The sequence below is a fragment of the Oncorhynchus masou genome, unplaced genomic scaffold (assembly GCF_036934945.1).
Source record: "Oncorhynchus masou masou isolate Uvic2021 unplaced genomic scaffold, UVic_Omas_1.1 unplaced_scaffold_2170, whole genome shotgun sequence".
NCBI lineage: Eukaryota > Metazoa > Chordata > Actinopteri > Salmoniformes > Salmonidae > Oncorhynchus > Oncorhynchus masou.
Window position 1 is genome coordinate 39,759 of NW_027008647.1, and position 27,230 is coordinate 66,988.

The window sequence follows — 27,230 nt, forward strand, 5'->3', positions numbered from 1 at the left end:
AGACAACTACAGTAGATTAGACACCTACTGTAGATTAGACACCTATATTAGATTAGACAACTACAGTAGATTAGACACCTACATTAGATTAGACACCTACAGTAGATTAGACAACTACAGTAGATTAGACAACTACAGTAGATTCAGTACAGTAGAGTTACAGTAGATTTATTTCTGAAAACTAAATAACTTCTAGTCTTACCTGTCATTATTTCAGAAACCTAAATAACCTCTAGTCTTACCTGTCATTATTTCAGAAACCTAAATAACCTCTAGTCTTACCTGTCATTATTTCAGAAACCTAAATAACCTCTAGTCTTACCTGTCATTATTTCAGAAACCTAGATAGTCATGATGGATGAGCTTGTCTAACGAGGTGTGTGTTGCAGATCGCTCTAAGGAACATGAAATCTCTGGAGCTGAGAGTGGGCGGGTCGGTCGAGCCCCCCCTGGTGGACATAAACGTGGTGAGTTCATATGTGGACCCCCCCTGGTGGACATAAACGTGGTGAGTTCATATGTGGACCCCCCTGGTGGACATAAACGTGGTGAGTTCATATGTGGACCCCCCCCTGGTGGACATCAACGTGGTGAGTTCATATGTGGACCCCCCCCCCCACTGGTGGACATCAACGTGGTGAGTTCATATGTGGACCCCCCCACTGGTGGACATCAACGTGGTGAGTTCATATGTCGACCCCCCCCCCCCACTGGTGGACATCAACTTGGTGAGTTCATATGTCGACCCCCCTGGTGGACATCAACGTGGTGGGTTCATATGTGACCCCCCGGTGAACATCAACGTGGTGAGTTCATATGTATGTGTGTGTGTGTGTGTGTGTGTGTGTGTATATGTATGTATGTGTGTACGTATGTATGTGTATGTATGTATGTGTGTGTGTGTGTATGTATGTACGTGTGTGTGTGTGTGTGTGTGTGTGTGTGTGTGTGTGTGTGTGTGTGTGTGTGTGTGTGTATATGTACAGTTGCAAGAAAAAATATGTGAACCCTTTGGAGAAACCTGGATTTCTGCATACATTTTTCATAACATTTGATCTTCATCTAAGTCACAACAATTGACAAACATAGTGTGCTTAAACTAATAACACACAAACAATGTGCCTTTTCTCTCCACACATAATGGTGTGTGTTCCTTCCAAACAACTCAACTGTAGTTTCATCTGTCCACAGAATATTTTGCCAGAAGCGCTGTGGAACATCCAGATGCTCTTTTGTTAACTTCAAATGTGCTGCATTGTTTTTATTGAGACAGCAGTGGCTTCTTCCGTGGTGTCCTCCCATGAACACCATCTTGTTTAGTGTTTTACGTACCGTAGACTCGTCAACAGAGATGTTAGCGTGTTCCAGAGATTTCTGTAAGTCTTTAGCTGACACTCTAGGATTCTTCTTAACCTCATTGAGCATTCTGCTCTGTGCTCTTGCAGTCATCTTTGCAGGACGGACTCTCCTGTAGCAACAGGGCTGCACTTTCTCCACTTATAGACAAGTTGTCTTACTGTGAACTGATGAACATCAAGGCTTTTAGAGATACTTTTGTAACCCTTTCCATCTTTATGCAAGTCAACAATTAGGTCTTCTGAGATCTCTCTTGTTCGAGGCATTGTTCCCATCAGGCAATGCTTCTTGTGAAAAGCAAACTCAAAATTTGTGAGTGTTTTTAATAGGGCAGGGCAGCTCTAACCAACATCTCCAAACTCGTCTCATTGATTGGACTCCAGGTTAGCTGACTCCTGACTCCAGTTATCTTCTGGAGAAGTCATTAGCCTGGGGGTTCTCATACCTTTTCCAACCTACACTGCAAATGTTTAAATGATGTAATCAATATAGACAAGAAAAATACAATAATTGGTGTGTTATTAGTTTAAGCACACTGTGTTGTCTGTTGTTATGACTAAGATGAAGATCAGATCAAATGTGATGACCAATTTATTCAGAAATCCAGGTGTGTGTGTGTGTGTGTGTGTGTGTGTGTGTGTGTGTGTGTGTGTGTGTGTGTGTGTGTGTGTGTGTGTGTGTGTGTGTGTGTGTGTGTGTGTATGTACAGTTGTGTGTCTGTGTACGAAACACACAGAACAGCAGAGCATAACAGCGTGTCCTGAATATGCCCTGTCAGGAGCACACTACAGCAGTCTCTAGTCCTTTTCTGCTGAGTTGTGGAAAACAAACAATCCGTACCAATTTATCATAACAACAAAGTCTGCTGCTTCCTGTTTTGAAATGAATGGAAACCCCTTTTCCAACAGAACAAGATGAATGTGGTGGTGTTCACTGCCTTGAAATGAGCAGGTGGTTCACACACAAAAATAGACAACTTTTTGTGTGTGAGTAGTTCTTTTTCCTTTTTGCAATGGGCAGTTCTTTCAAAAAACAAATGAGAATTGACATGTTTTTCTTTGGAGTGTTTGTCTCAGCCCCTTAGCTGGGCTCTGTAGAATGAGCTGCTGGGCCACGCAGGCTTTAAGAGGGCAGGCCACGCTTACAGCTGGATCCAACTGGATCCTCCCTCTCCTTTAACTGGATCCTCCCTCTCCTTTAACTGGATCCTCCCTCTCCTTTAACTGGATCCTCCCTCTCCTTTAACTGGATCCTCCCTCTCCTTTAACTGGATCCTCCCTCTCCTTTAACTGGATCCTCCTCTCCTTTAACTGGATCCTCCTCTCCTTTAACTGGATCCTCCCTCTCCTTTAACTGGATCCTCCCTCTCCTTTAACTGGATCCTCCCTCTCCTTTAACTGGATTCTCCCTCTCCTTTAACTGGATCCTCCCTCTCCTTTAACTGGATCCTTCCTCTCCTTTAACTGGATCCTTCCTCTCCTTTAACTGGATCCTTCCTCTCCTTTAACTGGATTCTCCCTCTCCTTTAACTGGATCCTCCCTCTCCTTTAACTGGATCCTTCCTCTCCTTTAACTGGATCCTTCCTCTCCTTTAACTGGATCCTCCCTCTCCTTTAACTGGATCCTCCCTCTCCTTTAACTGGATCCTCCCTCTCCTTTAACTGGATCCTCCCTCTCCTTTAACTGGATCCTCCCTCTCCTTTAACTGGATCCTCCCTCTCCTTTAACTGGATCCTCCCTCTCCTTTAACTGGATCCTCCCTCTCCTTTAACTGGATCCTCCCTTTTCATTCTTTCATTTTCAGAGAGCAGAGCTGAGCTGTTCATTTTCAGAGAGCAGAGCTGAGCTGTTCATTTTCAGAGAGCAGAGCTGAGCTGAGCTGTTCATTTTCAGAGAGCAGAACAGAGCTGAGCTGTTCATTTTCAGAGAGCAGAACAGAGCTGAGCTGTTCATTTTCAGAGAGCAGAACAGAGCTGAGCTGTTCATTTTCAGAGAGCAGAACAGAGCTGAGCTGTTCATTTTCAGAGAGCAGAACAGAGCTGAGCTGTTCATTTTCAGAGAGCAGAACAGAGCTGAGCTGTTCATTGCTGTTTTTATTGCCACAGTCAGAAATCAAAACATTCAACTCGGTCTGTAAAATATTTAGACTCCTTAAATATTCCTCCTCTCAGAAACATCTCTCCATCTTAGTTATCCTCCTCCTCCTCTCAGAAACATCTCTCCATCTTAGTTATCCTCCTCCTCCTCCTCCTCCTCCTCCTCCTCTCTGAAACATCTCTCCATCTTACTTATCCTCCTCCTCCTCCTCTCTGAAACATCTCTCCATCTTAGTTATCCTCCTCCTCCTCCTCTCAGAAACATCTCTCCATCTTAGTTATCCTCCTCCTCCTCTCAGAAACATCTCTCCATCTTAGTTATCCTCCTCCTCCTCTCAGAAACATCTCTCCATCTTAGTTATCCTCCTCCTCCTCCTCTCAAACATCTCTCCATCGTACTTATCCTCCTCCTCCTCCTCTCAGAAACATCTCTCCATCTTAGTTATCCTCCTCCTCCTCCTCTCAAACATCTCTCCATCGTACTTATCCTCCTCCTCCTCCTCTCAGAAACATCTCTCCATCTTAGTTATCCTCCTCCTCCTCCTCTCAGAAACATCTCTCCATCTTAGTTATCCTCCTCCTCCTCCTCTCAGAAACATCTCTCCATCTTAGTTATCCTCCTCCTCCTCTCAGAAACATCTCTCCATCTTAGTTATCCTCCTCCTCCTCTCAGAAACATCTCTCCATCTTAGTTATCCTCCTCCTCCTCCTCTCAAACATCTCTCCATCGTACTTATCCTCCTCCTGCTCCTCTCAGAAACATCTCTCCATCTTAGTTATCCTCCTCCTCCTCCTCTCAGAAACATCTCTCCATCTTAGTTATCCTCCTCCTCCTCCTCTCAGAAACATCTCTCCATCTTAGTTATCCTCCTCCTCCTCCTCTCAGAAACATCTCTCCATCTTAGTTATCCTCCTCCTCCTCCTCCTCCTCCTCTCAGAAACATCTCTCCATCTTAGTTATCCTCCTCCTCTCAGAAACATCTCTCCATCTTAGTTATCCTCCTCCTCCTCCTCTCAGAAACATCTCTCCATCTTAGTTATCCTCCTCCTCCTCCTCCTCCTCCTCCTCCTCCTCCTCTCAGAAACATCTCTCCGTCTTACTTATCCTCCTCCTCCTCCTCCTCTCAGAAACATCTCTCCATCTTAGTTATCCTCCTCCTCCTCCTCTCAGAAACATCTCTCCATCTTTGTTATCCTCCTCCTCCTCCTCCTCCTCTCAGACATCCTTCCTGTTCCACGGGGTGTATTCTGGTTCCAGTCGTGGCGTTCCGTTCTCCCTGAGGAACCGATCCTCTGCCCTGGCCCGGGTCCAGTTTGACCTGTCAGAACACACTGACTTCACCATCCACCTCCCTCCACACTCTGCAGGTATGTATTTGATTGATTGATTGATAGACAAATTGACTGTGACTGAAATGCTCTGAGAAGATAGACTGTCATAAACTGTCAGCCTAGTTCAATTTAGATGTATGGATTACTAAACTGCAGGCCTAATATTGAGAGCCAGGTGTTGGTGTGTTACAGGTACGAGCCAGGAGCCAGACGTGTTTGTGATGGACCTACAGGGGCAGCAGACTGCCCAGTGTTGCCTGGTGTTCTCCCCTAAACAAGTAAGGGCTCCGTCCTCCCTCCTCTGTTTTCATTATCCCTCATCTATACTCATTTTCACCTATTAATCACCAACACATCAACCACCTTCCACAGTACTCCACCTACATCTATGTTTATTAATCACCAACACATCAACCACCTTCCACAGTACTCCACCTACATCTATCTGTGTTTATTAATCACCAACACATCAACCACCTTCCACAGTACTCCACCTACATCTATCTGTGTCTATTAATCACCAACACATCAATCACCTTCCACAGTACTCCACCTACATCTATCTGTGTCTATTAATCACCAACACATCAACCACCTTCCACAGTACTCCACCTACATCTATCTGTGTCTATTAATCACCAACACATCAATCACCTTCCACAGTACTCCACCTACATCTATCTGTGTCTATTAATCACCAACACATCAACCACCTTCCACAGTACTCCACCTACATCTATCTGTGTCTATTAATCACCAACACATCAACCACCTTCCACAGTACTCCACCTACATCTATCTGTGTCTATTAATCACCAACACATCAACCACCTTCCACAGTACTCCACCTACATCTATCTGTGTCTATTAATCACCAACACATCAACCACCTTCCACAGTACTCCACCTACATCTATCTGTGTCTATTAATCACCAACACATCAACCACCTTCCACAGTACTCCACCTACATCTATCTGTGTCTATTAATCACCAACACATCAATCACCTTCCACAGTACTCCACCTACATCTATCTGTGTCTATTAATCACCAACACATCAACCACCTTCCACAGTACTCCACCTACATCTATCTGTGTCTATTAATCACCAACACATCAATCACCTTCCACAGTACTCCACCTACATCTATCTGTGTCTATTAATCACCAACACATCAACCACCTTCCACAGTACTCCACCTACATCTATCTGTGTCTATTAATCACCAACACATCAACCACCTTCCACAGTACTCCACCTACATCTATCTGTGTCTATTAATCACCAACACATCAACCACCTTCCACAGTACTCCACCTACATCTATCTGTGTCTATTAATCACCAACACATCAACCACCTTCCACAGTACTCCACCTACATCTATCTGTGTCTATTAATCACCAACACATCAATCACCTTCCACAGTACTCCACCTACATCTATCTGTGTCTATTAATCACCAACACATCAACCACCTTCCACAGTACTCCACCTACATCTATCTGTGTCTATTAATCACCAACACATCAATCACCTTCCACAGTACTCCACCTACATCTATCTGTGTCTATTAATCACCAACACATCAACCACCTTCCACAGTACTCCACCTACATCTATCTGTGTCTATTAATCACCAACACATCAACCACCTTCCACAGTACTCCACCTACATCTATCTGTGTCTATTAATCACCAACACATCAACCACCTTCCACAGTACTCCACCTACATCTATCTGTGTCTATTAATCACCAACACATCAACCACCTTCCACAGTACTCCACCTACATCTATCTGTGTCTATTAATCACCAACACATCAATCACCTTCCACAGTACTCCACCTACATCTGTGTTTATAATAGACATGTTTTCCCTGAACACAGAGACATAAGTTCTCCCCACCATAATCATGATCCTAACCTCACCATTACACCAAACTGAACTGACCCAAACCCCATCCCATCTCTATCAGTCGGTAGTTCCTATGTTTGTCCTGCAGGTGGCAGCGTATGACTTCAACCTGCCTGTGACGGTCAACGGTGTGGGCATGCCTCCCTCCTCCTCTTCCTCCTCCTCCGCCCCTCCCAGCTCTGTCCCCAAGTCCTCCTCTTCCCGGGACCAACACATCGTCACCCCGCGCCCGCTGCCCATCGCCATGGAGACGCTCTCATGCAGGGTGCAGGCCACAGGTTAGAGGGGTGGAGATACAGGGTCCGAAAGTGTCAGTTGCCTGCCTGAACCATTGGCCTGAACAGATGGACTGAGATGTTCTGTCCCTGCAGTATACTTAATATATATATATTTATATTGAGAGCCATATATATATATATATATATATATATATATATATATATATTATTTTATTTTTTATAAACTTTTCTTGCTGCTTTTCCTTGACAGTAAACAAACAACAGACAAAAACAAGAAACAACTTAACATTTACATACATTTCCACAAACATCAATGAAATCACAATTTCTCAGACCTACATGTTCCCACTGTATCCACGTCCAACGTTGTTTCCAATACTTGTAAGACTCCATATGACCTCACAATGTGCTATGTTGTTTCTGTCCCTGCAGTATACTAGACAGTAATGACACTACACACTCAGCATTCCATAAGGCTCTGAGATAAGAAAATAGGTTGAAGATAAGAGTGGTTTAGGACCTGAGATAAGACAATAGGTTGAAGATAAGAGGGGTTTAGGACCTGAGATAAGACAATAGGTTGAAGATAAGAGGGGTTTAGGACCTGAGATAAGACAATAGGTTGAAGATAAGAGGGGTTTAGGAGCTGAGATAAGACAATAGGTTGAAGATAAGAGTGGTTTAGGAGCTGTGATAAGACAATAGGTTGAAAATAAGAGTGGTTTAGGAGCTGTGATAAGACAATAGGTTGAAGATAAGAGTGGTTTAGGAGCTGTGATAAGACAATAGGTTGAAGATAAGAGGGGTTTAGGAGCTGTGTAATTAGCACTTAAGAAATTCTGTCCCTGTGTGTCCCTCAGCCCTGTGTGTCCCGCTGGAGATGTCCCCATCAAGTCTCCAGTTTGATCTGGAGCCCTTTGGCTCAGTTACTACTACCTCACAAACTCAGGTAGCTACCGTCACCACACCACTCCACCAACTTCTAAAGCAGGTAGATTCTGAATGGCAGATGTTTCTCATGGCTGGCAGAGAGAGAGAGCTTGATATTCCCAACTGAGAGGCAGTTTGTGTGTTGTTGGGCTAATCTACAACCAGCTGGAAGCTCTTCTCCTCTGTTGTCTCCAGACCGTAGAGCTGAGGAACGTGTCTGACAAGAGGGTGAGCTGGAGGATTGACTGCAGCGCTGCAGTAACACCAGGAGGGGGCAGTAGCACCAGCAGCAATGAGGGGCTGTTCACTGTCTGTCCTACCGCTGGGACACTGGAGCCACTGCAGTGTGTGTCGGTCACTGTCTCCCTCTCTCCTGAGAGAGTCACACCAGGTTAACCCCTCTCTCACCTCACCCTCAGAGCTCACTTTTGGTGGACAGTTAATATAATAATAATAACAACACTCCAAAGTTCATCGTTTTTTATTTATTTAACATGACAAGTCAGTTAAGAGCAAATTATTATTTACAATGACGGCCAAACCCGGACGACTCTGGGACAATTGTGCGCCGTCCTGTGGGACTCCCAATCACGGCCGGTTGTGATACAGCCTGTAATCGAACCAGGGTCTGTCGTGACGCCTCTAGCACTGAGATGCAGTGCCTTAGACCTCTGCACCACTCCAGGTTTTCAGACCTCAAAAGTGGTGTTATGTTTAGAGTCCTGCTGCTACTGAATAATTTCATGGAGGTTCTGTTTTTTTAATGTGTTTTGTTCTGCATCTTCACTCTTTCTTCCAGTGACAGCGGGTCAGATCGAGGTGTCCCTCCCTCTGTTTCTGTCTGAGGAGGGGCAGGAGGAGACAGAGGGGGAGGAGGGTGGAGTTCCTCACCCCTACAGGGTGCTATCTCTCAGTGCCACCCCTCACCCCCCCAGCATCACCTTCCTCCCCCCTCGAGTCCTCCTCACCCCTGTCCCTCTGGACACACCCTGCACCACCACCCTCTTCCTGCTCCCCACCGGGTACCCCAGGTCTGTACCACCCATCCACCTGCCTGTCATGATGGGCTTCCACCCACTAACTGACTGTTTACTGTAGTACAGTAATGATCTCTATGCTTTGATAGGTAGCCTGTGTATTTATAACCTGATCCAGCAGTGTTACAGCTCCAGATAAACAGTTCTGTATTTCCATACAGTAATAATACAGAATAGAGTCCCATTATAGAGTCCCATTATAGAGTCCCATTATAGAGTCCCATTATAGAGTCCCATTATAGAGTCCCATTATAGAGTCGTTATAGAGTAATTATAGAGTCATATATTAAAATCCCATATAGTGCAATACAGTCTCACCTCTGTGACCTTTGCCTTCTGACCCTAGTGGTTCCTGTCTGCGTGTGGAGGTGGAGGAGATGGTTCTGAAGGATGGCAGTCGGGTGAAACCCCTCTCAGTCAGCATGCCCCACAACGGCACCGTCCCTCCCCAGACCCACACAGAGCCCCAGACCCACACAGAGCCCCAGACCCACACAGAGCCCCAGACCCACACAGAGCCCCAGACCCACACAGAGCCCCAGACCCACACAGATCCCCAGACCCACACAGATCCCCAGACCCACACAGAGCCCCAGACCCACACAGAGCCCCAGACCCACACAGAGCCCCAGACCCACACAGAGCCACAGACCCACACAGAGCCCCAGACCCCCATCAGCTGCACAGTGACCTTCTGCTCCCCTCAGCCCCTGGACCTCAGCTCACACATCACATTCCTGGACCACCTCAACAACAGGTACGGATACTTAGGAAACCTCGTCCCAGTCAGCCACACATACTGTTCATTATCTCTCTCTCTTTTGCACTCTAGATCTCTCTCTGTTTCTTTCTCTCTCTCTTTCTCTTTCTCTCTCTCTGTCTGTCTGTCTCTCTCTCTCTCTCTCTTTCTCTTTCTCTCTCTCTGTCTGTCTGTCTCTCTCTGTCTCTCTGTCTCTCTTTCTCTCTCTCTGTCTCTCTCTCTCTCTCTCTCTGTCTCTCTGTCTCTCTTTCTCTCTCTCTGTCTCTCTCTCTCTCTCTCTCTGTCTCTCTGTCTCTCTGTCTCTCTCTGTCTCTCTGTCTCTCTCTCTCTGTCTCTCTGTCTCTCTCTCTCTGTGTCTTTCTCTTTCTCTCTCTCTCTGTCTCTCTCTCTCTCTGTCTCTCTGTCTCTCTCTCTGTCTCTCTGTCTCTCTCTCTCTGTGTGTCTCTCTCTCTCTCTGTTTCTTTCTTTCTCTCTCTCTGTCTCTGTTTATTTCTCTCTCTCTCTCTCTCTCTCTCTCTCTCTCTCTCTCTCTCTGTCTCTCTGTCTCTCTGCCTCCCTCTCGCTGTGTCTCTCTCTCTCTGTCTCTCTCTCTCTCTGTTTTTTCTTTCTCTCTCTCTCTCTCTCTTTCTTTCTCTCTCTCTCTCTTTCTCTCTCTGTTTCTTTCTCTCACTCGCTCGCTCTCTCTCTCTCTCTCTGTTTCTTTTCTCTCTCTCTCTAGGTAGATAATATGCAAAAGTGAAATAAACAATAAATATTAACAGTAAACATTACACAAACAGAAGTTTCAAAACAATAAAGACATTACAAATGTCATATTATATATACACTGCTCAAAAAAAAAGGGAACACTTAAACAACACAATGTAACTCCAAGTCAATCACACTTCTGTGAAATCAAACTGTCCACTTAGGAAGCAACACTGATTGACAATAAATTGCACATGCTGTTGTGCAAATGGAATAGACAACAGGTGGAAATTATAGGCAATTAGCAAGACACCCCCAATAAAGGAGTGGTTCTGCAGGTCGTGACCACAGACCACTTCTCAGTTCCTATGCTTCCTGGCTGATGTTTTGGTCACTTTTGAATGCTGGCTGTGCTTTCACTCTAGTGGTAGCATGAGACGGAGTCTACAACTGCTCAGGTAGTGCAGCTCATCCAGGATGGCACATCAATGCGAGCTGTGGCAAGAAGGTTTGCTGTGTCTGTCAGCGTAGTGTCCAGAGGATAGAGGCACTACCAGGAGACAGGCCAGTACATCAGGAGACGTTGTGGAGGCCGTAGGAGGGCAACAACCCAGCAGCAGGACCGCTACCTCCGCCTTTGTGCAAGGTAGAGCAGGAGGAGCACTGCCAGAGCCCTGCAAACTGACCTCCAGCAGGCCACAAATGTGCATTTGTCTGCTCAAACGGTCAGAAACAGACTCCATGAGGGTGGTATGAGGGCCTGACGTCCACAGGTGGGGGTTGTGCTTACAGCCCAACACCGTGCAGGACGTTTGGCATTTGCCAGAGAACACCAAGATTGGCAAATTCGCCACTGGCGCCCTGTGCTCTTCAGCAGGTTCCCACTGAGCACATGTGACAGACGTGACAGAGTCTGGAGACGCCGTGGAGAACGTTCTGCTGCCTGCAACATCCTCCAGCATGACCGGTTTGGCGGTGGGTCAGTCATGGTGTGAGGTGGCATTTCTTTGGGGGGCCGCACAGCCCTCCATGTGCTCGCCAGAGGTAGCCTGACTACCATTAAGTACTGAGATGAGATCCTCAGACCCCTTGTGAGACCATATGCTGGTGCGGTTGGCCCTGGGTTCCTCCTAATGCAAGACAATGCTAGACCTCATGTGGCTGGAGTGTGTCAGCAGTTCCTGCAAGAGGAAGGCATTGATTAGCCCGCCCGTTCCCCAGACCTGAATCCTATTGAGCACATCTGGGACATCATGTCTCGCTCCATCCACCAACGCCACGTTGCACCACAGACTGTCCAGGAGTTGGCGGATGCTTTAGTCCAGGTCTGGGAGGAGATCCCTCAGGAGACCATCCGCCACCTCATCAGGAGCATGCCCAGGCGTTGTAGGGAGGTCATACAGGCACGTGGAGGCCACACACACTACTGAGCCTCATTTTGACTTGTTTTAAGGACGTTACATCAAAGTTGGATCAGCCTGTAGTGTGGTTTTCCACTTTAATTTTGAGTGTGACTCCAAATCCAGACTTCCATGGGTTGATAAATTTGATTTCCATGGATAATTTTTGTGTGATTTTGTTGTCAGCACATTCAACTATGTAAAGAAAAAAGTATTTAATAAGAATATTTCATTCATTCACATCGAGGATGTGTTATTTTAGCGTTATTTTTTTGAGCAGTGTATATACAGTGTTGCAACGATGTACAAATGGTTAAGGGTACACAAGGGAAAATAAATAAGCATAAATATGGGTTGTATTTACAATGGTGTTTGTTCTTCACTGGTTGCCCTTTTCTTGTGGTAACAGGTTCCAAATCTTGCTGCTGTAATGTCACACTGGTATTTCACCCAGTAGATATGGAAGTTTATCAAAATTGGATTTTTTTCGAATTCTTTGTGGGCCTGTGTAATCTGAGGGAAATATGTGTCTCTAATATGGTCATACATTTGGCAGGAGGTTAGAAAGTGCAGCTCAGTTTCCACCTCATTTTGTGGGCAGTGAGCACATAGCCTGTCTTCTCTTGAGAGCCATGTCTGCCTACGGCGGCCTTTCTCAATAGCAAGGCTATGCTCACTGAGTCTGTACATAGTCAAAGCTTTCCTTAAGTTTGGGTCAGTCACAGTGGTCAGGTATTCTGCCACTGTGTACTCTCTGTTTAGGGCCAAACAGCATTCTAGTTTGCTCTGCTTTTTTTGTTAATTCTTTCCAAGTAATTATCTTTTTGTTTTCTCATGATTTGGTTGGGTCTAATTGTGCTGCCGTTCTAGGGCTCTGTGGGGTGTGTTTGTGTTTGTGAACAGAGCCCCAGGACCAGCTTGCTTAGGGGACTCTTCTCCAGATTCATCTCTCTGTAGGTGCTGGATTTGTTATGGAAGGTTTGGGAATCGCTTCCTTTTAGGTGGTTGTAGAATTTAACGGCTCTTTTCTGGATTTTGATCATTAGTGGGTATCGGCCTAATTCTGCTCTGCATTCATTATATGGTGTTTTACGTTTTACACTGAGGATATTTTTGCAGAATTCTGCATGCAGAGTCTCAATTTGGTGTTTGTCCCATTTTGTGAAGTCTTGGTTGGTGAGCGGACCCCAGACCTCACAACCATAAAGGCCAATGGGCTCTATGACTGATTCAAGTATTTTTTAGCCAGAACCTAATTGGTATGTTGAATTTTATGTTCCTTTTGATGGCATAGAAGGCCCTTCTTGCCTTGTCTCTCCTCCTCTCTCTCTCCTGTCTTAGTCCAGAGTTGTACATGATGTATTCATTTCTCTCCTCCTCTCTCTCCTCCTCTCTCTCTCCTGTCTTAGTCAGAGTTGTACATGATGTATTCATTTCTCTCCTCCTCTCTCTCTCCTGTCTTAGTCAGAGTTGTACATGATGTATTCATTTCTCTCCTCCTCTCTCTCCTCCTCTCTCTCCTCTCTCTCTCCTGTCTTAGTCAGAGTTGTACATGATGTATTCATTTCTCTCCTCCTCTCTCTCCTCCTCTCTCCTCCTCTCTCTCTCCTGTCTTAGTCAGAGTTGTACATGATGTATTCATTTCTCTCCTCCTCTCTCTCCTCCTGTCTCCTCCTCTCTCTCTCCTGTCTTAGTCAGAGTTGTACATGATGTATTCATTTCTCTCCTCCTCTCTCTCTCCTGTCTTAGTCAGAGTTGTACATGATGTATTCATTTCTCTCCTCCTCTCTCTCTCCTGTCTTAGTCAGAGTTGTACATGATGTATTCATTCCTCTCCTCCTCTCTCTCTCCTGTCTTAGTCAGAGTTGTACATGATGTATTCATTTCTCTCCTCCTCTCTCTCTCCTGTCTTAGTCAGAGTTGTACATGATGTATTCATTTCTCTCCTCCTCTCTCTCTCCTGTCTTAGTCAGAGTTGTACATGATGTATTCATTTCTCTCCTCCTCTCTCTCTCCTGTCTTAGTCAGAGTTGTACATGATGTATTCATTCCTCTCCTCCTCTCTCTCTCCTGTCTTAGTCAGAGTTGTACATGATGTATTCATTTCTCTCCTCCTCTCTCTCTCCTGTCTTAGTCAGAGTTGTACATGATGTATTCATTTCTCTCCTATCTGTCGGTCTCTTCAGGTTCAGGGTGGAGGTCTGTGCTACAGCAGATAACAGTTTGTTGACAGTGTGGCCCTACCTGGCTCTGCACCGCTCTGAGCAACAGATAGTCCTCAAGAGTGGTACGTCTTGCTGTCCTGTTCTGTACCCACAACACACTGCACCATGTACAGCATTCATACACTCACACTGAGGAGGACTGTCTACTAATCTAAGTATCTCTGTTCTTCCACCCCCCACCCTAACTGGTCCATGTGGTTGTCACTCAGGTTGTCTGAGCGGCTGCAGCGGCGAATCAGGGCCCTCTCAGATGACAGGGAAGGCGGTGCTACAGCCATGCTACTCCCCCAGCCCTCTCTCTCGCTACACTTCCTCCTCCACCTTTGCTTTCCTCTCCTCCACCAGTAATCACTCCACCTCTGGTGAGACACACCTCTACAGCTACACTGCTACACACCAGACCTGGTCAAATACACTATGTGAAGTACGGTGAAGTACTGGGGCCTTCCCCCTACAAAGGTACCACTACCACAATCCCAAATAATAACCCCAGAGTGCCCATTCCAAGCTGAATCAAACATATTGACCTGTCCTCAGACTCTGGAGACAGCAGGAGTAGGACTGGGAGTGCAGGACCAGGACCCAGAGGGAAGGAGGACTGGCCCCAGAAGGAGACAGAGGGTGAGAGAGACACAGATGGTGTGACTGACCAGCAGCAGTGGCAGCAGCAGGGTATACCAGTGTTTCCAGGGCAGGACTCAGAGGAGGGGTTGTACTACCACAGCATCCTGCAGGTAACAACTGGTAAATCACTCTGGGACAACTGCTGATAGAACAAAGGCTGTATAGCTAAATGTGATTGCTTGATTGCTTGCAGGCCGTACAGAAGTGGTTCAGTCAGTTTGGCTGGCCCCGTGGACCAAACCCCATCTCTCTACCACGCTCTCTCAGAAGGTAAACCTCATCTCTCTACCACGCTCTCTCAGAAGGTTAACCTCATCTCTCTACCACACTCTCTCAGAAGGTAAATCTCATCTCTCTACCACGCTCTCTCAGAATGTAAACCTCATCTCTCTACCACACTCTCTCAGAAGGTAAACCTCATCTCTCTACCACGCTCTCTCAGAAGGTAAACCTCATCTCTCTACCACGCTCTCTGAGTGTAAACCTCATCTCTCTACCACACTCTCTCAGAAGGTAAACCTCATCTCTCTACCACGCTCTCTCAGAAGGTAAATCTCATCTCTCTACCACGCTCTCTCAGAATGTAAACCTCATCTCTCTACCACGCTATCTCAGAAGGTAAACCTCATCTCTCTACCACGCTCTCTCAGAAGGTAAACCTCATCTCTCTACCATGCTCTCTCAGAAGGTAAACCTCATCTCTCTACGACGCTCTCTCAGAAGGTAAATCTCATCTCTCTACCACGCTCTCTCAGAAGGTAAACCTCATCTCTCTACCACGCTATCTCAGAAGGTAAACCTCATCTCTCTACCACGCTCTTTCAGAAGGTAAACCTCATCTCTCTACCACGCTCTCTCAGAAGGTAAACCTCATCTCTCTACCACGCTCTCTCAGAAGGTAAACCTCATCTCTCTATCACGCTCTCTTAGAAGGTAAACCTCATCTCTCTACCACGCTCTCTCAGAAGGTAAACCTCATCTCTCTACCACGCTCTCTCAGAAGGTAAACCTTATCTCTCTACCACGCTATCTCAGAAGGTAAACCTCATCTCTCTACCACGCTCTCTCAGAAGGTAGATGGACTGGTATCCGTCACACATATTTTTATTTTATGTTTTCATTACGTTATGTTAGTATTAGTCTCTCCTCTCTCTCTCTCTCTCTTTCTCCCTCTCTCACTCTCTTTCTCCCTCTCTCTCTCTCTCTCTTTCTCCTCTGTCTCTCTTTCTCCTCTCTCTCTCTCTCTCTCTCTCTCTCTCTCTCTCTCTCTCTCTCTCTCTCTCTTTCTTCTCTCTCTCTTTCTTCTCTCTTTCTCCTCTCTCTCTCTTTCTCCTCTCTCTCTCTTTCTCCTCTCTCTCTCTTTCTCCTCTCTCTCTCTTTCTCCTCTCTCTCTCTCTCTCTCTCTTTCTCCTCTTTCTCCTCTTTCTCTCTCTCTCTCTCCTCTTTCTCCTCTTTCTCCTCTCTCTCTCCTCTGTCTTCTCTATCTATCTCTCCCAGGGTGGTATGTAGAGTCCAGACAGTAGACTCCAGCTCTAGTGAGTGGAGGAACTCGTACCTTATGAATCAAGGTAAAGACACACGGACCATCTACGACATGCTGCGTCACCTGAGCGGACAGACACTTCCTGGTGTGAGCACCAACCAATCGCTGCCCTGCAACCTCACTGAGCGCGTGCAGCAGCTGCTCCACTGGAACACAGTGCTGCTGGCCTTCCTCAGGTACCACACAGACACTTAATCACTCATACACGGACAACTCCGCCGGCCGCCGTACGCAGGCACACACCCTCACCGGCCTACTCACTGTGTTGTGATCTTCAGGAGGCAGGGAGCCTGTCTGTCCCACATCAGACCAGAGTACCTGTTAGACTCCCAGGAGTTCAGCCACTGGAGCTCTCTACAGGCCCAGTCCCAGTGTGATCAGAGGGGGCAGGACAACAGCAGCAAGGTCTTTGAATCCCTCAGTAAAAGGGCCTGGATGGATGTTCTACTGCAGACCTACAAGGCAAGAGAGTGTTCTCTCTCTCTCTCTCTCTCTCCCTCTCTCTCTGTCTCTCCCTCTCTCTCTCTCTGTCTCTCCCTCTCTCTCTCTGTCTCTCTCTCTCTCTCTGTCTCTCTCTCTCTCTCTCTCTCTCTCTCTCTCTCTCTCTCTCTCTCTCTCTCTCTCTCTCGGTGCATGCTGGGTGTTTTTGGAGTTTGAGTGTTTGGTGTGGGAAGCTCTATCCTAACTAACTTTCTTGATTCTTTTCTTTACATGTTATTTTCTATGGTGGAGGGTTAATGCAATATTTGTTTTTAGCGGTATCCAAAGTTTTTCTTTTCAAAGTTAGGGTGGAAGAGGACAGAGTAACTTTCCTGGGGGTTGGAAGGTGTAGTGTGAGCAATGGCTTCTCAGCCTAGCGGAGGAGACGCTGTCGATACAGCATGGATTCAGGTGTGTTCCTGAGAACGGAGTTAAGGTGGAGGAGGTTCTGCTCGTGGTCGGTGAACAGGTAGGAGCTGAGTTTATACATTCTGCTTCTAGAATGAACAAAGCTGTGGTTGTGTTCATGAAAAGGGCTAATTTGGTCGGTAGGCTAATTGCTAGCGGAATATTTGTAAGGGATGTGTTGGTGTCAATTTCACCTCTCTCTACCCCTTCAACAAGAGTTGTAGTGGCAAATTTGCCTCCGTTTATTACGGATGATCAAATTAGGAAAGAGCTGAGTCGTTTTGGTAAGTTTGCTAGCGGTTTCCGTGTACTGTCAGCAGGTTTTCAGGCAGATGCCGTTAAGCACGTTGTTTCGTTCAGGAGGCAAGTGTTTATGTTTCTGAACAATAATGAGCAACAGCTAAATGTGCATTTTAAAGTGAGGCATGGGGAGGGGCTCTATGCAGGTTTTGCCAGCACAGATAGTCTACGGTGTTTTGAGTGTGGGGATTTGGGGCACAAGAGCTTTGCGTGCCCACATAAAGGCCATAGAAAAGGTGAGGGTACAAGCGCAAGTGGGGAAATCGAGGTCAAAATGCAGGGGGTAAGGAGATGCAGACAGCAGAGGCTGGGCCTAGTCAGTCTAGAGATGGTGGTGTAGATGAGGCTGGGTCTAGTCAGGCTAGAGATGGTGGAGAAGCAGAGGCTGGGTCTAGTCAGGCTAGAGATGGTGGGGTAGCTGAGGCTGGGCCTAGACATGCTATGGAGGGTGGTGTAGCTGAGGCTGGCCCTAGTCATGCTATAGAGGGTGGTGCAGAGGATACTGCGTCTAGTCAGGTTATTCTAGTGGATGAGGAGAGTATAGTGGGGAAGTGTAAGAGATTAGGGAGGGAGGAGGAGGGTGTCAAGAGGAAAAGGAAAAAGGGTGTGGACAAAGGCACCATGGAAATGTTGCCTGTTGCTGTGGGTGAGGCCCTAACCAGAGAGAAAGAGCAGGTGGTCAGGGTGGGAGATAGAGAAGAGGAGGAAAGTGAGTCTGAGGAAGAGGATGAGGAGTTATTTTTTTCAGACTCCTCTTCAATTGGCCCGGAGCTGACAGCTAGTCAACCAGAGGGGTCTAAGTACACATTGAGAGAACTGACAAGGTTCCTGAATGAGACTAAGGGGAAAAAGTTAATCTTGAGGCTTTTTTTCCTGATCCTAGAAAGTTTGTAAGATCAGTACAACATGCTATGAGAAATGAGGGGCATGGTGTCCTCTCACCCAGGAAACGGTTTAGGTTGAGGAAGTGGGTCACAACAGTGCGTAAAGGTTTACCTTCAGACACTGTTTAAATGTTTAATTTCTTACTGACACTGGGGCTTTTTGAGCTTTGCTATTGGTCTATTTCTCTGCTTGCTTTTCTCCCAATTCTTATGGAGACTCTTCGGGTAGGCTCGCTCAATATAAATGGTGCCAGAGATGCGGGAAAGAGGAGTGTGTTGGGTGAATATGTAAAACAAAAAAAAGTACAGGTGTTGTTTCTGCAGGAGACGCATAGTGATGTAGTGAATGAAGTTGATTGGGGGCTCTGGTGGAAAGGGGCAAGTGTGTTGAGCCATGGGACAAATCTTAGTGCAGGTGTGGCAGTCCTTTTTGCACCGGGTCTGGCTGTAAAAATTTGCTCCTCAAAGGAGGTGTGTAGGGGTAGGTTGCTTGTTGTTAAAGCAGAAATTAACAACATGTGTTTTGTCTTTATAAATGTGTATGCGCCTAACACAGGGAGAGAAAGAGGGGTTCTATTTGGGAGTCTTAGACAGGAACTCTCACAAGTAGCGCCTGAGGAGACGCTGGTGATCGGAGGTGACTGGAACTGTACAATGGATTTTACAAAAGACAGAAATGGGGAAGAGCCTCATTCAGTGTCAGTGGGCGTGTTAAGGGACATCTTTAATCAGTTTGACCTAGTGGATGTTTGGAGAACTAAACATCCAAACACAAGACAGTATACGTGGGTGAAGGTTTTTGGGGCTAGGGTGAGTGCAGCTCGACTTGATCGTTTTTACATGTCCAGGAATCAGAGCAATAGGCTGCTGGGTGCTACCATTCTCCCAGTGGGGTTTTCGGATCACCACATAACCATGGCTCGGCTGTCTATTTCACCAGGGCCCCGGCAGGCATCTTATTGGAAGTTCAATGTAAAGCTCTTACAAGATGCCACTTTTTGCTCAGGTTTCCAGACTTTTTGGGAAAGATGGGGGCAGCGAAGAGAGGAGTATGAGTCTCTGAGTCAATGGTGGGATGTGGGGAAAGTGCAAATTCGGCTTTTCTGTCAACAGTACACAGCTCTCTCATCCTCAGAGGCTAGGAGAGTATTGGGGGAACTAGAGCGGTGTATTAGTGAGATGGAGGTAGAGATGGTGGGGCAAGGCAATGTAGGCCTCCAGGCTAACTTAGCCGAATTACGTAGGGACCTGGGCAGTTTTTTCCAGGTTAAAGCAAAGGGAGCACTTGTAAGAGCTAGGTTCTCCATGCTCAAGGAGATGGATGCTCCCAGCTCCTTCTTCTTTGGTTTGGAAAGACAGAGCAGTGAAGCCAAGGGTATGCATTGTCTACGGCTGTCTGATGGGCGGGTGACCTCTGTGGTGGGGGAGATGCGGGAGCGGACTGTGGAGTTTTATACTGAATTGTATAGGGCAGAAATGTGTGATCCTATGTGTGCTCAGGTCTTGTTCACAGGACTCCCTAAGCTCTCTCGGGCACAGAGGGATGAAATGGACATTCCTCTGTTGTCACATGAACTGGCAGAGGCAGTAAGCCAGATGTCCCCCGGTCGTGCACCCGGGGTCGATGGACTTCCAGTGGAATTTTACAAAAAATTCTGGGGAACAATTGGACAGGATTTCTTTTGCGTGTTGCGAGAATGCGTCGGGGTAGGAGAGTTGCCGATGAGCTGCCGTCGGGCGGCTCTGACTCTCCTGCCCAAAAAGGGGACTTGTGTGAACTTAAGAACTGGAGGCCTGTGGCATTACTCTGTGCGGACTACAAGATCTTTGCCAAGGTCCTCTCTAACAGACTGAAGTCCCATCTGGACTCTATAATACACAAGGACCAGACATATTGTGTACCGGGACGCTCAATCACGGACAACTTGTTCTTGATTAGGGACATGTTGGACTTGTCGAGAGGTTCTAATGTGAACTTTGGACTGGTCTCTTTAGATCAAGAGAAGGCTTTTGATAGAGTGGATCATGAGTATCTGTTTAATGTGATGTCTGTGTTTGGGTTTGGGAAGAGTTTTGTGACCTGTGTGAAGCTGTTGTATGCTGGGGCGTCATGTATGGTTAAGGTGGGAGGGGGGCTCAGTAGGCCAGTCTGGGTGAGACGGGGCATTAGACAAGGATGCCCTCTATCTGGGCAGCTGTACACACTAGCCATTGAGCCTTTTTAGGACTGCTACGTAGGAGACTGCGGGGAGTGTGCTGGACAGGCATGGATGTGGTGACAGGAATAGCAGTCTCAGCATATGCAGATGATGTTTCTGTGATGGTCAGGGATGGGCAAGATATGCAGGAACTAGAGACCAGTCTGAAGGTGTACGAGGGAGCTTCATCAGCTAAGGTAAACTGGGGAAAGAGCAAAGCTCTGTTATGTGGGGCATGGGGGGATAGGGCTCCTCCTCTGCTTCCAGGGGGTTTGCAGTGGGGTTGTGAAGGGCTTAAAGTGTTGGGGGTGTACCTGGGCTCGGAGAGGTGGGTCAGCAAGAACTGGGAGGGGCTGTCACAGGCAGTGGTGTCAAGACTGGCCAGGTGGAGGTGGCTCCTGTCCCAAGTGTCATATAGAGGGAGGGTGCTGATAATCAACAACCTGGTGGCATCTTCCTTATGGCATAAACTGGCTGTCCTCAACTCCCCCCGCCGGTCTGCTTGCAGACCTGCAACGCAAGCTGGTGGATTTCTTTTGGTCGGGACATCACTGGCTGAAGGCAGCAGTTTTGTACATGACCGTCCACGAAGGAGGACAGGGCCTGGTGGAACTGGAGAGCAGGATGGCTGCTTTCCGACTAAAGGCGGTGCAGAGACTGCTGTACCACACTGATGTTGGCTGGACGGAACCAGCATGCGCGCTGCTGAGGAGAGCTGGCGGATTAGGGTTGGACCGGCAGCTGTTCCTCATGAAGCTGGAGAGGCTGAGTACAGAAGGTCTCTCAGAGTTTTACTCTGCGGTGCTGAGGGCCTGGCAGCTGCTAAGGCCCACACGAGAAGGGGGAGTGGAGCCTGGGCAGTGGGTGTGGGAGGAGCCTATCTTCCACAACCCAGCCATCCCTTTGAGATCGGTTCAGTCGGCCACCCTGCAGAGGCAACTGATGGCAGGGGGTTTACAAAGGCTGGGTGACCTGAGACTGCTGGGAGAGGAGGGGTGGAAAACCCCGGAGATCTTGGCGCAACAAACAGGAATAACGTCTCTTAGGCTGCTGGAGAGATTCCTGGAGGAGGTCCAGGAGGCACTGTCTGAGTCGGCAAGGGGGGTGTTTGAGAGGCCAAAGGGAGAGGGGCCACCAATGTTCCCGCCACTGCAGGTGACGGCAGAGACTGGGGACTGGCAAGGGGGTCTGGAGGACTTGTTAGATTTTAACACTCCGAGCCTGGGGGAGTTTGAGGATGTGGGAGGTAAAGCCCTCTACAACCTCTGCGTTAAGGTAAGGAACATTAGAAGCCTAACAGGAGTGAAGGCACATCAGTGGCAGGGGGTATGTGGGGCGGAGAGTATGGTGGGTTTTAGATGGAGGGGCTCTACAAACCCCCAGTACCAAAGAGGTCAGGGGACCTCCAGTGGAGGGTTCTTCATGGAGCCCTGGCCACTAACAGCTGGTTGGCACGGGTTGATCCGGGAATTGGGCAGGGGTGTCCTTTCTGTCAAATGATAGAAACTGTAATTCATGTGTTTTCTGTGTGCACCAGGTTAATGCCATTAATGTCTCTGTTGGAATGTCTGTGTGACAGGTTGGGGGTGGTTTTTGCTGTTGGGATGTTTATAATGGGATACAGGTATTCGAGTAAGGAGAAAGAAAAATGTGTTTTGTTGAATTTTTGTTTGCTCAGGCAAAGTTAGCTATTTGGCTAACAAGGAGGAACAGGGTCAAAGGTGGGGGATAACAGACCCTTTACTACTGTTTAATGGGATGGTCTCTGCGCGCCTTAGGGTTGAGTTTGAGTTCTATAAAATGATCAAATGTGTGGAGATGTTTGAGGAGATATGGTGTGTTGGGGGGGCTGTCTGTATTGCTGGGGAAGATGATTTGGATATACGGTTGTAGGAGAGGGTTTTTTGTGTTTTTGTTTTTTGTGGTGATTTGTATCATGTGGTAGATGGAAAGATGAGTATGGTACATGTATGCAGTACAGGATATATTTTTATTCTTTTATTTTAGGAGGGGGGGGGGGGGGTGAGTTTTAAATGAATTGAGAATATTTCAATAAAGAAAGACCAAAAGTCAAAAGTCTCTCCCTCTCCCTCTCTCTCTCTCTCTCTCTCTCTCTCTCTCTCTCTCTCTCTCTCTCTCTCTCTCTCTCTCTCTCTCTCTCTCTCTCTCTCTCTCTCTCAATTTCAATTCAAGGGGCTTTATTGGCATGGGAGACATGTGTTACCATTGCCAAAGCCAATTGTGCAAGTTCTCCCACTTAAAAAGATGAGAGAGGCCTGTAATTTTCATCATAGGTACACTTCAACTATGACAGACAAAAAAATCACATTGTAGGATTTTTAATGAATTTATTTGCAAATTATGGTGGAAAATAAGTATTTGGTCAATAACAAAAGTTTATCTCAATACTTTGTTATATACTCTTTCTTGGCAATGACAGAGGTCAAATGTTTTCTGTAAGTCTTCACAAGGTTTTCACACACTGTTGCTGGTATTTTGGCCCATTCCTCCATGCAGATCTCCTCTAGAGCAGTGATGTTTTGGGGCTGTTGTCATGCTGAAAGACCTAGCCACGTTTCATCTTCAATGCCCTTGCTGATGGAAGGAGGTTTTCACTCAAAATCTCACGATACATGGCCCCATTCATTCTTTCCTTTACACAGATCAGTCGTCCTGGTCCCTTTGCAGAAAAACAGCCCCAAAGCATGATGTTTCCACCCCCATGCTTCACAGTAGGTATGGTGTTCTTTGGATGCAACTCGGCATTCTTTGTCCTCCAAACACGACGAGTTGAGTTTTTACCAAAAAGTTATATTTTGGTTTCATCTGACCATATGACATTCTCCCAATCTTCTTCTGGATCATCCAAATGCTCTCTAGCAAACTTCAGATGGGCCTGGACATGTACTGGCTTAACCTGAAGGGGCTGCAGGTTCCCAACTGGGAACACCACCCCCCCCGTTCAGCTCAAACGGTGGCGCAGGGAAAGCAAAAATATTCTTAAAAATATTTAACCTCCACACATTAACAAGTACAATAGCTTAAATATAAGATAAACACCTTGTTCATCTACCCAGCGTGTCAGAATTTTAAAATGTTTTACAGCGAAAACATAGCACATATTTATGTTAAACCACCACTAGGAAAGCATACAATATGTAGCCACATTGCTATGCAAAATAGCACAATCACAAACGCAGGATTAAAAGAAAAATAATTCACTAACCTTTTGAAAATCTTCATCAGATGACAGTAATAGCACATGTTACACAGTACATGTATGTTTTTTTCAATAATATGCAATTTATATCCATAAATCTCTGTTTACATTGAGCCATGTTCAAAAAATGCAGCAGAAATGTCCGGAGAAATTATAAATAGCTCCGGCAGCTAACGCCAGATAACAGCAATAAACATCATAAACTTTGACTAAATATACATGTTCTACATATATTTAGAAAGATACACTTCTTCTTAATGCAAACGCTGTGTTACATTTATTTTTAACGTTACAGAAATCGTTCACTATTCAATAATCTGAGACGGCGCTCAGGCATTAGCATTATTTCTCTACTATGTTGGAGTCGACAAAAATACAATTTTATAACATAATTTTATAACATTCCCTTACCTTTGATGGTCTTTGACAAGAATGTCGTGGAAGGAGTTATACTTACCTAATATAACGTTTGGTTGCTGTTGGTGTGTCTTTGTATTAGCAAATGCTAACATCTTCAGGTGAATTACCCCAAAAAGGACTTCTGATCACGAAAATTGCGCATCAAAACTTCAAATTTACATATTATATGTCGACTAAACTGGTCAAACTAAGTGCAGAATCAAGCTTTAGGATGTTTTTAACGTACAAAACAATTGGCGATTAAATCAAACATAACGAACTCTCCTCAAGCAAGCTGGAACAAAAGACCCTTTTCACAGAGCGCACCTGAAAACTTGTGACACCTCAGTATTTTGCCCGCCAAGCAGTCAAAGCTCGTGCTATTTTCTCCGTTCCACGTCTCATTGAAAGACGAGAGCTCGCTGAAGAGATAGAAACTGTTCCCAGATCCGTAGCTGGTTGGGAAGGGTGGGGGCGATGACGTCAAAGTTGGAGCAACTTTCTTAGGAGAGAGAGAGAGTTTGGGAGAATGGCTGCCTTGTGAGTTCTGCTTTACATACATACATAATTTGAATGGTTTTAGAAGCTTTAGAGTGTTTTCTATTCAATAATAATTATTATATGCATATATTAGCAATTTTTGACACTTTTTTTTTTGTTTACTCTGGGCACACAATTCATCCAAAGGGGGCAGTATTGTTCCGAGCCTCAACAGGTTTTAAGCATGGGGACACGTCTGGCACTGCAGGATTTGAGTCCCTGGCGGCGTAGTGTGTTACTGATGGTAGGCTTTGTTACTTTGGTCCCAGCTCTCTGCAAGTCATTCACTAAGTCCCCCCGTGTGATCATTTTGACCCCACGGGGTGAGATCTTGCGTGGAGCCCCAGATCGAGGGAGATTATCAGTGGTCTTGTATGTCTTCCATTTCCTAATAATTGCTCCCACAGTTGATTTCTTCAAACCAAGCTGCTTACCTATTGCAGATTCAGTCTTCCCAGCCTGGTGCAGGTCTACAATTTTGTTTCTGGTGTCCTTTGACAGCTCTTTGGTCTTGGCCACAGTGGAGTTTGGAGTGTGACTGTTTGAGGTTGTGGACAGGTGTCTTTTATACTGATAACAAGTTCAAACAGGTGCCACTAATACAGGTAACGAGTGGAGGACAGAGGAGCCTCTTAAAGAAGAAGTTACAGGTCTGTGAGAGCCAGAAATCTTGCTTGTTTGTAGGTGCCAAATACTTATTTTCCACCATAATTTGCAAATAAATTCATTAAAAATCATACAATGTGATTTTCTGGATTTTTTTCTCTCTCATTTTGTCTGTCATAGTTGAAGTGTACCTATGATGAAAATTACAGGCCTCTCTCATCTTTTTAAGTGGGAGAACTTGCACAATTGGTGGCTGACTAAATAATTTTTTGCCCCACTGTATATATACATACAGTATTGTAACAATGTACAAATGGTTAAAGTACACAAGCAAAAATAAATAAGCATAAATATGGGTTGTATTTACAATGGTGTTTGTTCTTCACTGGTTGCCCTTTTCTTGTGGCAACAGGTCACAAATCTCTGACTGTCTCTCTCCCGGTCTCTCTCTATATATCTCTTTCTCTCTCTCTCTCCCTCTGTGTCCTGATCAGCAGTCTGAGAAATGTGTGTCTGTCCCCTCCTCCCCAGGTGCTAGTCCTGCCGCGGGTGACAGAGGGTCCCTTGTCCCTGGGCCTCCAGAGCTGTGACAGTGGCAGCATGGAGCAGCAGGTCCCCAGGATCAACCCAAAGCCCCTGACCTCTAACATCTACTCCACCTGGGAGAGGAGGCTACTCACCTGGCTCAACCTGCACTACCACAGCATGAGGACTACCGTCTGGAGCCCACTCACCTCTACAGGTAGGAGGGGGGTGTTGAGAAAGAGACAGGGAGGTAGAGACAGAGAGGTAGAGACAGAGAGGTAGAGACAGAGAGGTAGAGACAGAGAGGTAGAGACAGAGAGGTAGAGACAGAGGTAGGTAGAGACAGAGACAGAGGTAGAGACAGAGTAGAGACAGAGAGGTAGAGACAGAGAGGTAGAGACAGAGAGGTAGAGACAGAGAGGTAGAGACAGAGAGGTAGAGACAGAGAGGTAGAGACAGAGAGGTAGAGACAGAGAGGTAGAGACAGAGAGGTAGAGACAGAGAGGTAGAGACAGAGAGGTAGAGACAGAGGTAGAGACAGAGGTAGAGACAGAGGTAGAGACAGAGAGGTCGAGACAGAGAGGGTCGAGACAGAGAGGTAGAGACAGAGGTCGAGACAGAGAGGTCGAGACAGAGAGAGACAGAGAGGTAGAGACAGAGAGGTAGAGACAGAGGACAGAGAGACAGAGAGGTAGAGACAGAGAGGTAGAGACAGAGAGGTAGAGACAGAGAGAGGTAGAGACAGAGAGGTAGAGACAGAGAGGTAGAGACAGAGAGGTAGAGACAGAGGTAGAGACAGAGGTAGAGACAGAGGTAGAGACAGAGAGGTAGAGACAGAGAGGTAGAGACAGAGAGGTAGAGACAGAGGTAGAGACAGAGACAGGGACAGGGGTAGAGACAGAGGTAGAGACAGAGAGGTAGAGACAGAGAGGTAGAGACAGAGAGGTAGAGACAGAGAGGTAGAGACAGAGAGGTAGAGACAGAGGTAGAGACAGAGAGGTAGAGACAGGTAGAGGTAGAGACAGAGGTAGAGACAGAGAGTAGTAGAGACAGAGAGGTAGAGACAGAGATTGACAGAGAGACAGAGGTAGAGACAGGGAGGTCGAGACAGGGAGGTCGAGACAGAGAGGTCGAGACAGAGAGGTAGAGACAGAGAGGTAGAGACAGAGGTAGAGACAGAGAGGTAGAGACAGAGGTAGAGACAGAGAGGTAGAGACAGAGAGACAGAGAGAGACAGAGAGGTAGAGACAGAGAGGTAGAGACAGAGAGGTAGAGACAGAGAGGTAGAGACAGAGAGGTAGAGACAGAGATTGACAGAGGTCGAGACAGGGAGGTCGAGACAGGGAGGTCGAGACAGGGAGGTCGAGACAGAGAGGTCGAGACAGAGAGGTAGAGACAGAGAGGTAGAGACAGAGAGGTCGAGACAGAGAGGTAGAGACAGAGAGGTAGAGACAGAGAGGTAGAACAGAGAGGTAGAGAGGTAGAGACAGAGGTAGAGACAGAGAGGTAGAGACAGAGAG

General features: G+C 46.5%; 1 pseudogene; it reads left to right on the forward strand.

The window, feature by feature from the left end:
* LOC135533033 (cilia- and flagella-associated protein 47-like) overlaps positions 1–27,230 on the forward strand; it is a 64,906-nt pseudogene that overhangs the window by 25,717 nt on the left and 11,959 nt on the right.